Raw genomic sequence first — 14,099 nt, 5'->3', positions numbered from 1 at the left:
GGTCAGTTTCCCAAAATATGAATAGCTGAGGCAAATATTTTAATAGTGATAGCTGTTGCTAAAATGTCTTGCAGAAAGATCTGCCCAATTAGCACTTCCATATTATCATTAAAAATTATGAATAACTGAGATATAAAAGCATGATAGTCAAGAACTATTTCAACCTTTTCATTTTACCTTATGGTTATAGAGAAGCCAAAAATGAACATGCCTTCAGAAACACATTGGCAAACTATCTCCTAGAAATTGTTTGTGTCTTTTGTTCATTTTTCTTTTATATCAATTACAAGAACCTTATATGCATATAGTTCCCATGATGTAAATATTTTCTCCAATTCTTTATTGAAAGAAATGTCAATTTTTGAGTTATCTTACTTAATATTTTACAAACTCTAATATTTTAATTTTTCTCTGTTTATTTTATTATCTGCCTGAATTGTATTTTTCAGAATCTGAAACAAGAGTATAATTTCATCATTTTAAAAAATTTTCCAAGTTGGTTTAAAACTGTATTTTTATCACCAACTCATATGTATCTTGAACCACAATATACATATGTGCACATATATATTATATATCTGAGTTTATTTCCAAACTCTCTATTTTTTATTTATCTAGCTTTTCTTGCACAAACACCACTTTTTAAGTGCTTACAGCTCTATTATTTTGATATAAACATTTCAATAACAACTCTGTTTATGAGTGTTCAAAAATAATTTGCCTAGAATTTTTTTAAAAAACTTTAGATTCTAAAACTATAAAGAATCCATGTGAAATTTTGAGATTGCAGTAAGTATATAGATTAACTTGGGAAGAATTCATTTCAGCCATCTCCTGCAGAGGAGGAGCTGGGCGGATCCGGAGTCCCTGCAGAAGCCCGTTCCTTTGTCTGAAGGACTGAATACTTCTGCAAGCAGAGAGGCATCGCAGCTTCCTGAGGCACCTCAGCCTGTGGTGAGTGCCCAGCACAGTCTGCCCAAATCTCAGACTGTTCCGGACCCCCCAGGCTTCTGGGTGCAGAGAAGTGGAACAGTGGGTTAGAGGCCACTACAGCTGCCTCCCCATCCCCCCCGGCTACACTTGGAAGTCTGCTGAGCTCCTGACGGATGGGCGGGCCTACACTAACCCCCGAGCCCAGCCGCACCTAGCCATCTCCTGCAGAGGAGGAGCTGGGCGGATCCGGAGTCCCTGCAGAAGCCCGTTCCTTTGTCTGAAGGACTGAATACTTCTGCAAGCAGGGAGGCATCGCAGCTTCCTGAGGCACCTCAGCCTGTGGTGAGTGCCCAGCACAGTCTGCCCAAATCTCAGACTGTTCCGGACCCCCCAGGCTTCTGGGTGCAGAGAAGTGGAACAGTGGGTTAGAGGCCACTACAGCTGCGCCCCCCCCCCTACACTTGGAAGTCTGCTGAGCTCCTGACGGATGGGCGGGCCTACACTAACCCCCGAGCCCAGCCGCGCCTAGCCATCTGCCTGCAGAGGAGGAGCTGGGCGGATCTGGAGTGCCTGCAGAAGTCCCTTCCTTTGCCTAGAGGACTGTGGATATCTCTGCAAGCAGGGAGGGATCACAGGCTCCCGAGGCACTGTGGCCTGTGGAGAGCACCCTAACCCGGCTGCAATTGAAGAGCTGTGGATCTTCCAAGGGGCAGGTGGGCGCACAGTGTCCCTGAGGCCCAGCTTGTCTGGAACTGCGGAGTTCTGAGCAGGCAGAGGAGGGACACTGGTTCTGCAGGCCCAATGGCTTGGGGTAGTGCGGTGTCAGAGGCTCAGTAGCTCCAAGCATAGAAGGGGATTTTCAACAGATCCTGAGGAAGCTTTCAAATAACACTTGAAACACAGAAATATACAAAATGACAAAACGAAAGACCAAATTACAACCTCAAACCTCCAGCCCATCTCAGGAAACCCTAGGAGCAATGTATATAGAAGAAAATATATCCCATCCACCTCATATATCGGACATAATAGCTACTGAAGTTGACAAACAACTCCAGGAAGCTTTAAAGAAATTCAAACTTGAAATAATCTCCCAGATAAAAGAAGAAATGATAAAAGAAATGAAAGAGATTCTAAATATATCTAAAGAAAACACAGATAAAAAATTGGAGGAACTAAACAAAAAGATAGAATCCCTAGACGAGCAATATAAGAAACAAACAGAATACATAATGCAGATGCACAGAGATATACAGGAAATAAAAAACTCCACTGAAAGTTGTAAAAACCGCCTTAATGAAAGTGAAGATAGAATTTCAGACCTTGAAGACATGATTGCAGCTAGTGAACAGGAAAGGAAAGATCTTTTGAAAATAACAAGGAATCAGGAAACAACAATTCAACAACTGCAAGACGATGCAAAGAAGAATAACATAAGAATGATAGGGATTAATGAAAGAGAGGGAGACAACATAAAGGATGTCAAGCGGATATTTAGAGAAGTAATAGCTGAAAATTTCCCAAGCATGAGATCAGAAACTGACATCAAGATCAGTGAAGCATATAGAACTCCAAACACTCATAACCAAAATAAAACTACACCCAGACATATAATAATCACCATCCCAGAAATCCAACACAAGAATAGATTACTAAAAGCTGTCAGAGAGAAAAGACAGATCACTTATAAAGGAAAACCTATCAGAATCACAGCAGACTTCTCAGCACAAACGATAAAGTCAAGAAGAGCATGGAGTGAAATATTCCAGATCCTAAAGCAAAATGATTTCCAACCAAGACTGATATATCCTGCAAAACTATCATTCAAAATAGATGGTGCAATACGATACTTCCATGACAAAGAACAGCTGAAGAACTTCATGAACACCAAACCGACCCTGCGAAAAATATTGAAAGACAGTTTAGATACACAAAGGAAAAAACCACTAAGCAAAGCAAATAATTAAACAGAACAGAAAGATAAAGATGCAACAGCAGAGAGATAACATTCCTACAATTAACCAGCATTTAACAGTAATAACCATTAATGTAAATGGTCTCAATGCACCAATCAAAAGAAACAGACTAGCAGAATGGATCAAGAAACAAAATCCAACCATATGCTGTTTACAGGAAACCCATCTAACCCAGAAGGATACTCACAGACTGAAAGTCAAAGGATGGAAAACAATTCTTCATGCAGCAGGAATCCAGAAAAAGGCAGGAGTAGCCATTCTGTTTGCAGACAACGTGAACTTTAAACCAACAATGACCAGAAAGGACAAAGAAGGTCACTACATACTTGTAAGGGGAAAACTCCAAGAGGAAGAGATAACTATCTTAAATATATACGCACCAAACTCCAGAGCACCAAGTTATATAAAACAATTATTAACAGAAATGAAAACTCAAATTATCAGTAACACAATTGTAACAGGAGACCTTAATACGCCATTGACACCAAGGGACAGATCAACCAGACAGAAAATGAGCAAAGAAATAACAGAACTGAATCATACCTGTGAACAAATGGGTTTGATAGACATATACAGGATGTTCCACCCAACAACATCAGAATACACATTCTTCTCAGCAGTACATGGATCATTTTCTAAAATAGACCATATATTAGCTCACAGAACATATTTAAACAAGTGCAAAAGAGCTGAAATCATCCCTTGCATGTTATCGGATCATAGCGCTCTGAAATTAGAAATTAATGATAAAAGATACTGCAAAAATCCCACAAACACATGGAAACTGAATAACACACTCTTGAGTAATCAGTGGGTCACAGAGGAAATTAAAGAAGAAATCAAACAATACCTAAAAGAAAATGAAAATACAGATACAACTTACCGGAACCTGTGGGATGCAATGAAAGCCGTCCTGAGAGGAAAATTTATTGCACTGAGTTCCCACATCAGGAAAACAGAACGAATACAAATAAATAACTTGATGCTACACCTCAAACAGCTAGAAAAAGAAGAGCAAGTCAAGCCCAAAGCCAAAAGAAGAGAGGAAATTATAAAAATCAGAGCAGAAATCAATGCAATAGAGACTAAGAAAACAATCCAAAGAATCAACAAATCAAAGAGTTGGTTCTTTGAAAGAATAAATAAAATCGATAAGCCCCTAGCCAACCTTATTAAAAAAAGGGAAGAAAAAGCTCAAATTCATGCAATAAGAAATGAAAAAGGAGAAATCACTACAGACCCAATAGAAATACAGAAGATCATCAACACCTACTTCGAAAACCTCTACTCTCAAAAGTTTGATAACACAGAAGAAATAGACAGATTCTTAGAAGCATATGAAGTGCCAAAGCTAGATCAAGAGGATGTAAAACTGTTGAATAACCCAATCTCTGTTACTGAAATTGAAAATGTAATTAAGTCCTTACCCACCAAGAAGAGCCCAGGCCCAGATGGATTCACTGCAGAATTCTACAAGAAATACAAAGAAGACCTAATGCCGACACTCTTCAAACTGTTCAATGAAATTGAAAGGGAAGCAATCCTTCCTAAGTCGTTCCTGGAAGCAAATATTACTCTAGTACCAAAACCTGAGAAAGACCCAACTAAAAAAGAGAACTATAGACCGATCTCCCTAATGAACACAGATGCAAAAATCCTCAATAAAATATTGGCAAATAGGATCCAGCAAATCATCAAGAAGATTATACACCATGACCAAGTGGGATTCATCCCAGGAATGCAAGGATGGTTCAACATACGCAAATCAATAAATGTAATCCACCATATCAATAAAGCCAAAAATAAGAATCACATGATCATTTCTATAGATGCAGAAAAAGCCTTCGATAAGGTCCAACATTTATTCATGATAAAAACTCTACAGAAAATTGGAATAGATGGTCTTTACCTCAATATAATAAAGGCCATTTATGACAAACCAACAGCCAGCATCATTCTAAATGGCCAAAAATTGAAAGCCTTTACTTTAAAATCAGGCACAAGACAAGGATGTCCTTTATCACCACTCCTATTTAATATAGTACTGGAAGTACTAGCCAGAGCAATTAGGCAAGAAAGAGAAATAAAAGGGGTAAAGATAGGAAAAGAAGAAGTTAAGTTATCATTGTTTGCAGATGACATGATACTCTACATAGAAGACCCCCTAAACTCCATTGAAATACTCTTAGATACAATAAATAAATTCAGTAATGTGGCTGGATACAAAATCAATACTCAGAAATCAATAGCATTCCTATACACGAACAACAAAATTACAGAGAGGGAAATAAGAGAAACTGGACTATTCACATTAGCAAGCAAAAAAATGAAATATTTAGGAATTACTCTTACGAAAGAAGTGAAAGACTTATACAGTGAAAACTATAATACACTGAAAAAGGAAATTGAAGATGATCTCAGAAAATGGAAAGACATCCCTTGCTCATGGATAGGAAGAACAAACATTGTGAAGATGGCCATTCTCCCAAAACTCTCATACAGATTCAATGCAATCCCAATAGAAATACCATCAACATACCTTATAGATCTAGAGAAATCACTCCTAAATTTCATCTGGAACCAGAAGAGACCTAGAATTGCAAAGGCAATTCTAAGCAGCAAAGGCAAAGCAGGAGGCATCACAATCCCTGACTTGAAATTATACTACAAAGCAACAGTAGTAAAATCAACATGGTATTGGAATCAAAATAGAGGCGAAGATCAATGGAATAGATTAGAAGATACAACCACAACTACAAACACACTCAACCACCTTATCTTTGATAAAGGAGCCAAGCAGGTTCACTGGAAGAACGATAGTCTCTTTAATAAATGGTGCTGGAAAAACTGGCTCTCCATTTGCCGAAAACTAAAGCTAGACCCATGTCTATCACCATGTACTAAATTAAAATCTAAATGGGTCAAAGATCTGAATATTAAAACAGAAACACTAAATCTATTGGAAGACAAAGTGGGTAGAAACCTTGGAGACATAGGAGTAGGTAGAGAATTCATGAACAGGACTCAAACCGCACGGGAAACACTTCCCAGAATCAATAACTGGGACCACATCTTATTAAAAAGTTTCTGCATGTCAAAAGAAATCTCCAGCATAGTGAAAAGAAAACCCACAAACTGGGAAAAGATTTTAGTGAACTCTCTCTCAGACAAGGGACTCTTGTCTAAAACATATAAAGAATTAAAAAAACTCAGACCTCCAAAATTCAAAGATCCAATCCAAAAATGGGCATCTGAGATGAATACGCAATTCTCAGATGAAGAAATGCAAATGGAAAATAAATATATGAAAACATGCTCATCATCATTGGTCATCAGAGAAATGCAAATTAAAACCACACTGAGATTCCATCTCACTCCTGAAAGAATGGCCAGGATCAAGAAAACCAACAACAACAAATGCTGGAGAGGATGTGGGGAAAAAGGAACTCTCCTGCACTGTTGGTGGGAGTGTAGACTGGTACAGCCTTTGTGGAGGTCTGTCTGGAGGTTTCTCAAAAAGTTGGGATTGGAAATCCCATTTATTCCAGCTATTCCACTTCTAGGCATATTCCCAGAAGAACTGAAAGCATCATACCACAGTGATTTATGTGCACCTATGTTTATAGCAGCACAATTTGTAATCGCCAGATCTTGGAAACAACCCAAGTGTCCATCAACTGAGGAATGGATAAAAAAGTTGTGGTATTTCTATACAATGGAATATTATTCAGCTATAAAGAAGGATCACATTGAGATATTTATCAATAAATGGGCGCAGCTTGAGACCATACTCATAAGTGAAATAAATCAATCTCGCATGTATGAATACCGAATAGTTTCCCTAATGTAAGTAATGATTCAAATATATGAAAATATGTGGCAATCATGATTCCCCATTATGTGGCCTTGAAGCCTTATAAAATTTTCACTTATTAATTAGAAAGGCTTTATTCCGGGCTTCTTGATATGGAAATATTTGAAGCTATAGTATATGAAGTTTTATCCAAATATCTCAAGGAAAAAGACAGACACTATGGTAACTATTATTCTTTAAAAAAATTATTTAGTTATTTCTTATGTTTATTTTAATTAAGGGAAAAATTTAAAAAATTAGGATATATAATAGTAACTCTTTTCGATTTCCTATTAACTTGTTTTGAAGTCCTGTAATGCTCCCACGATCTTCTTTTGACTGATTAGACTCTGTTCCATTCTGTGGGATAGTATCAGGTCCGAGGGTATAGGCAACTACTTTGAAGGCAGTAAGATTCACTAAGATGCCCATTCTGGTTTGACTATTGTCTCCTTTGGAAGTCCTGTAATGTTTACAATGTCTAAGTTTTATTGGTCTTGTTCTCTACTGTTTTGTCCAACTTTATAATATCTAATGAGATAGACAAATCTTTTTAAGGAAACAAGAGACAACGTTGATAACTATTGTTAATAACCGTATACTCTGTTCTACATCATGTGCTAAGTCTATCCTTGGTTTTCACTGACAGCTTTGTTCTGCCATATTTGACTTTATTCTCCCCCCCCCAAAAAAGTAATAAGAACTAAGGAGTAATAAAATCTAAAATGTGTAAATTTTGTTGTAAAAAGAGAGGAAGGGGAAAAAAGAGCTCTAACGGATATAACAGCAAGTGTGTATAGGGATGTTGAATAGCTGACTATATTAATGTTTTTGGATCATTGAACACAGCTGTTTGTAGTCTCTCTGTTTGAATGTCTACTTTGTATTCTTTGATACTGTGATTTGAGCAACTATTTCCAAGATGATAATATGTAATCTATTAACAGGTGATTTCTTACTGTTATGCTTTTTTTTGTAGTTCTGTATTATATGTAACCTTACACTGCTTTGTTTTGTTTTGTGTTTTTCTCTTTTTCCTCTTAAATAAAAAAAAAAAGAATTCATTTCAATATCACATTTTCTATCTAGAAATATGACATACATCCCCATTTTTATCAACCCTTCATGTCCTGTGAAATTTTAATGTAATTGTATAGGTCTTGCATGATTGTTAGGTTTATTACTAGCAATTTCATCTTTGTTGATCTTCTAAATAAGATCTTTCTTCTTCACATTTCATCTGACTGGTTGCTATTGAACTACAGGGAAGCTGCTAATTTCTGGTTATATTGTATTTAGCCAATTTTTTAAAAAAGAAAAAAAGTTGGTGTTTTGAATAATTTTTCAGTTAATAGTCTTGTGCTTTTCTAGGTAACTATGTAGTTGCATATAGTACCAACTTTTCCCTACTCAACACATAAAACTATTATTTCTTTTAATCAAGGAAGGATACCCAGATGAATGTGAATATTTGCCATAGGACAGGACATCCTGTCCTTGTTTCTGACTTGATTGTGCAAAGGCAGAAACACCGAAACAACACCCATGATTTGGAGGCAGAGTTACTTTACGTCGATGGGCACTGATTGGGATCACTGCCAAAATATCAGGCCCCAAGGCTCAGGAAGGGAGTGTTTCATGGATTGAAAGAGGAAGTACAGAGATAGAGTACTTGGCTGTCTTTGATTGGTTCTTATAATATGCATCATAGTGACCAGCCATATCTAGGGGACACAAGCAGCTGGCACTGCAAACAGGAACTGTTACCTGGGCAACCAAGAAACTGAAGTGGGGGGTACATTTTCTGTTACAGTTGGAGCCCTTCTGTTTCCCTATGAATGCAGGTGTTCGCTATGGGTTGCTAATAAATTCCTTCATCAAATCAAAGCAGTTTCGTTCTATTGCTAGCTTACCACAAGATTTCTTTTTATTTGTTTAAGGGAACCACACTGAATTATCAATGCCCCTTTTGGACTCTCAGGAGATCATGATAAGTTGTGGTTCCAGTCTGCTTAAGACATTGATCCCTAATGAACTACCCTTAAATTCAGTATAAATCTTTCTAGGTTAATCTTTCTAGGTTAATGCATTGCGAGAATCAGCTGAATAATATTTAGAATTTGTATATCTGTGTTCACACTGAGAATGGTTTACAAGTTTTTAATCCTGTCTTCCACTGATTTGAAGAATTATGGAGTTTCCCTGTTATAGTGGTTGATTGATTGTGCCAACCTGAGACATTCAGAACCTTTACTAAATCAGTTTAGCAATCCTACACCCTCGGGTGTAGAAGACCCACCATAGGGTGGCTCATCTCCTTGATGGTATAAAGGGGAAGGAGGACGGTGCATGAAGCTCTGTTCTTCAAAGGAGCTCTAGTCTTCGCCTATGGCTTGGACATTTTCTCCTAGCTTCCAGCACAGATTTTTCAGCTTCTGCCTAGGATCCTTTAGACTTCCAGCATAGATTCTCCAGCCTGCCCTCTCAGACCCACCAGCCTGCTGGTGCAGACTTGCACAAGACACTGCAGTGGACTCTAGATCTTGCATTGAATCCTTTGGCCCTTGCACACACCTCCTCATCTGACTCTGTGGCTAACCATCATAAGCCAATCTTGCAGTTTCTTACACATTTGCATATCTTGTGTTTTGTCTGCTTTCTCTAGTAAAACCCTAATACACCTGTTTCCCTTCACCTACAATAACTCTCACAGGAGAATTATTTCTTGAATACAGGCTTGATAGAATTCATTTGTAACAGTACATTGTAGATGTATAGCAGGATTAGGTCTTTGAATATTTTCTATTGATCTATTGTAGCTATTGATCTGTTCGGTTTTAAATATTTTATTTTATTTTAATTATTTATTTTTTCTTGGTACGAGTGATCGAACTCACAACCTGCGCTTGCCAGGCAGGCGCTTATGCCGCTGAGCTAAACCTCTGGCCCCTAAGATTTGAATCTTTTGTTTTTAGGTCTGAATATTTTTAAAAATAAATTTTAGTGAATAATACTTTCCTAGAAAGTCATGCACTCACCTAAATTTACAAATTTACTAACATGAATTTGTATGTGTCCCCTTACACAAATTTTAAACATCCATATTTATGGTTAGAACTTTTCCATCTTAATGTTTCTGTTTTTACTAAAAGTTATCTATTTGATTATTTCAAAGATTATTTTTTGTCTTATCAATCAAGTCTGCTTTTTTTAGTGTTTTATCTAGTTCTGTCCTACTTTGCTTAGTTTTGATACTTTATCTACATTTTTGAGTAAAACAGTCAGTTTATTTTTTTAAATTTTGTTGCTTTTATCTTTTAACCAAGAACTCATGATCCTTCTACCTCACAGTCCCAAGTTCTGGGATTACAGGGCTATGCTACCATGCCCTAACAGATACATTCAAGAATAAATACTATTTTCCTTCAAGTATATCTTGATATAAATGTTCCATCTTTTTACTCCCGTACCCCCACCTTGTTTATCTGCTCTTCCCTAGGTCCCTCTTCCCATCATCACAGAGTCTACCTGTTTCTTAATATCTCTCTTCTATTTTACTTTTTAAATTATTTATCCTGAGATTTAGCTTAGTGGCATAAGCACCTGCCTGGCAAGTGCAAGGTCATGAGTTTGATCCTTGGTACCAAAAAAAATTTTTTTTCGTTAGCCAGGTGTGGTGGCTCACACCTGTAATCCCAGCACTCAGAGGCTAAGGTAGGAGGATCACTGCCAGTTCAAGACCAGCCTGGGCTACAAAGTGAGCTGAAGTTCAGCCTGAACTGCATAGCGAGACCCTGTCTCAAAAAGACAAGTAAATAATTTATTTACATTTTAGGTTTCTCATATTAGAAAAACCATGTGACATTTAACCTGTGTCTGCTTTATTTCACTTGGTGCTATGGATTTAAGATCCATCCATTTTCCTACAAATGACTAAACTGATCCTTCTTGGTGGCTGAATAGTCCTCTCCTATATTACATGTCCTTTGTCCATTTATCTGTTGATGAGCATATACTAGTGCTTCTGTGATCTAGTTTATTTCTAAATAGTTTTCAATTTCCAACCGATCTTTTTCTACTAGAAAAATTTTAAATTATTTATTTATCCCATACAACGTGATGTTTTGAAACATGCATTGTGGAATGGCTAAATTGAACTAATATTTATTGTCCCACATAATACCTGATTTTTTGTGATGGGAACACTAAGGTCTATCTTAGCCATTTGCAAGAATACAATACACAGTTATTAGCTACTCACCTGTTGGAGACCAGGAATTCTAAATCGAGTCTAGGGGATCTCCATCTCATTCTTGTGCAGCTCTTGGGCCAGATTGGAACATGGGGACTCCCTGCCCTTTTCTGGTCACAGCTGGAAGCCCCAGGGCTAATGACTGCTGTGGCCCTCGAAGGGCAAGATGAGAGACCATAAGTATGTAGCGAAACTAGTTTGCTCATGTCCTTGTCCTTACAAGAACGCTTTGTGGTTCTTTCCAGCCCACTCTGGTCACCATTACAGTTCCTGGAAATACCCACAGCCCTTCAGTCACTGTCCTTGACTCAGACGTAGTGAATAAGTACCAAGGTTCTGAGTTGCTCTTGGCCTTTCATTCCCAAGAACAGCTGGTCACCCCAGAACCCTGCCCGCACCCCTATTTCATCGCCTTCTCTCTTTCTTCCTCCTGTGGTAATCAAAGCAGGAGACTGGAACCCACTGTAGGGGTCCCCACTACATGGTCACCATGTTGCACAATAAATCTCTCCTATTCCTCTTCTTGAACTGAAACTTTGTATCCTTTCAATTTTTTCTCAGCTCCATCCTCCGCTGGGGTCCCTGGTAACCACCATTCAAGTCTCTGCTTCCATAGGGAGCAAAAGGATGGTTTTAATCTATTCAGGATAGACCGAAATTTCAAGGGGTTCGTTTTTCCTGTCTTTCCGCTGTTCGTGTCTAGTTTTATTGCCCTGCAGGAGACCTTCACTGTGGGCGGCACAGACCTGACACTCATGGCACATCAAGGAAGTTCTCTGTGGTGAAGCTGCTGCCAGTGTGAGCTGCTAAACTCATCAGATAAGTTCACACCTAATGGAGTTTAAAATCTCTTAAATAACATTGGCTGAATGTATATTTAATGTATATCTGGTTTCAGAGTATGGGCTACTTTGACTCATGGATTTCCATCTCTGATGCATCAAGAAAAATTAAAGTCTCATAGACCAATCCCCAAACTTGAAATGGTTTTCTTTTGAGCCGTTTCCAAATGTGCTTGACCCTGTTCTATGGAGCTGCACCGAGCTGCTCATTAGTGATTCGTGAAAGTGGCTCATACAGCCTGGTCTCCAGTGCGCGCCTTCTTGATGCCAGCAAGTACAGAACATGAAGGTCTATTTGGTTTTTTAACATTCATACTGGTGACTGGAGAGATTCTAACCCACTATTCAGTGATAGAGCCCCTACATTCTTTTTTTAAAACAAGAATTTAACAAAGGATTCTGATCTATGGCAAAGTTGCTGTTTTAATAAATTTTGTTATGAAATGTTAACAGAAGTACAGATGTCCATACTTTAACTTTCACAATCTGAATCTTTCTCTAGAGATTACAACTTCTTGCCAATAAAACATGTCCTACGTTCTCACAACACAAAACAATCCTCTACATTTTCATATTTCTATTCAGCTCTGAATTTCTCTAGTGATGACAATACCTTTTTCTTTCTCCATTTCTTCCTGAAAACTCAGCAGACAAGCTGTCTTCACATGCTACCCTCCTTGATGTCTAAACAGTCACATACCCGTTCAACAAACATCGCACAGTACCAGTTATATTCCATGAACTTGTTCCTTGCACTAGGGATGACCAGTAAAAGAAGGGGACAAAAATCTCTGTTCTGAGGGAGCCTACATTCCAATGGAGTGAGAAAGACAAATACGGATAAATTACACAGTACATTATGAAGTCTTTTTTTTTTTTGTCTTTTTCATTTTTATCGGTACTAGGGATCAAACTCATGACTGCCTGCTTGCAAGGCAGGTGCTTATGCCGCTGAGCTAAATCCCCAGCCCCCATTATGAAGTCTTATGGGCAAAATAGAGCTTGAGATGGGGGTTCAAAAGTGTTGGAGCAGGATGTGGAGGACGCTGAAATGTTAGAGTGGTCTAGGGGGGGCCTTAGACATTTGGACAAATTCTTGAAGTGGATAGATATCTTACTGTTCCAAATAGATTGTAAACACATTGAAAACAGTTTGTTCTTCTCTGAAATGTCAGAACCTGCAACAGGGTCTAGAACACAACAGATGTAGCTATGACAATAAACTTTATTATACATATTAGGACGGAAGATAATGACATCCGCCATAATTATTACTTATCACTTTTTTCCAGATGCTTCGTAGAATGCAACTTGGCAGGTTTTGCAGACTTCCAGCATAAGATCACATGTGCGCACCATCACAGACTCTAGAGAACTATGGGAACGCGGTATTTCACCAGGTAGGGCTCCATGCAGCAGGCAGGTGTGTAGTTTCCCTTTCACAGGATAGGCTGTTGTCACTGAACTTTGCCAGTTTAGTTGCAAAAAAAAAGGTCCCTATATATTTTTTCTTGGCTTTAGAAGAATTATGCTTCTTTTACAGTGGTTAAAGAACCTATTTTCTTTCATCACAATGAATGTTTACAAGTGTCTTCTAATTCCAGAAACAAAACTCGCTATCAACAAGGTCATATTCAAGTGGCAATAAAAGCAGAATCAATGTTCAAGGGTTCCAGAAAAAAGATTTGCATGTTTCTAGCTTCCCAGGGTTGTAGAAAATCCTCTTCCTCTCAAAAAGTTGACCAAAAATATTTGCATTTAGAATTAAGCACACGAGTGAAAAAATATGGACGTTAAGTATGTGATGATCTTTACTGTGACAAAGGAGAGTGGGATACAGACCAAGTCCCATGAACATCATGATGAGAACTGGTTCTCAGTTACTGTTTGGGTCTCCAGCAATTAATTCAACAATCAAGTTTGGTTAATATTGCTCCTGACACCACTGACAGCCCAGTGTCATCATCACAGATTTAAACACAGTCAAGTTGTAAGTGGCAATTTTTCATTATACTACAGTCAAGGTGCACTTTTAAACACTCGTTTTACTCAAAAAATGTCTCAGGCTGTTTATAAAAGTTGTGTCAAACTATCCTTAAAAGCCAGCTATTATCAGCTCTTCATTACTGTTATTATTCAGAATATCATGATGTTAAATGCTTTAATCTTAAAATACAAGTGTTGCTTTTTACATTTTCTTTAATGTCAATTATATCATGAAATTTACCCTTTAGAACTGTACA

The sequence above is a fragment of the Cavia porcellus genome, unplaced genomic scaffold (assembly GCF_034190915.1).
Source record: "Cavia porcellus strain 051 isolate PalLab524CR breed Dunkin Hartley unplaced genomic scaffold, mCavPor4.1 scaffold_18, whole genome shotgun sequence".
Taxonomy (NCBI): domain Eukaryota; kingdom Metazoa; phylum Chordata; class Mammalia; order Rodentia; family Caviidae; genus Cavia; species Cavia porcellus.
This window is presented reverse-complemented; position numbering follows the sequence as displayed.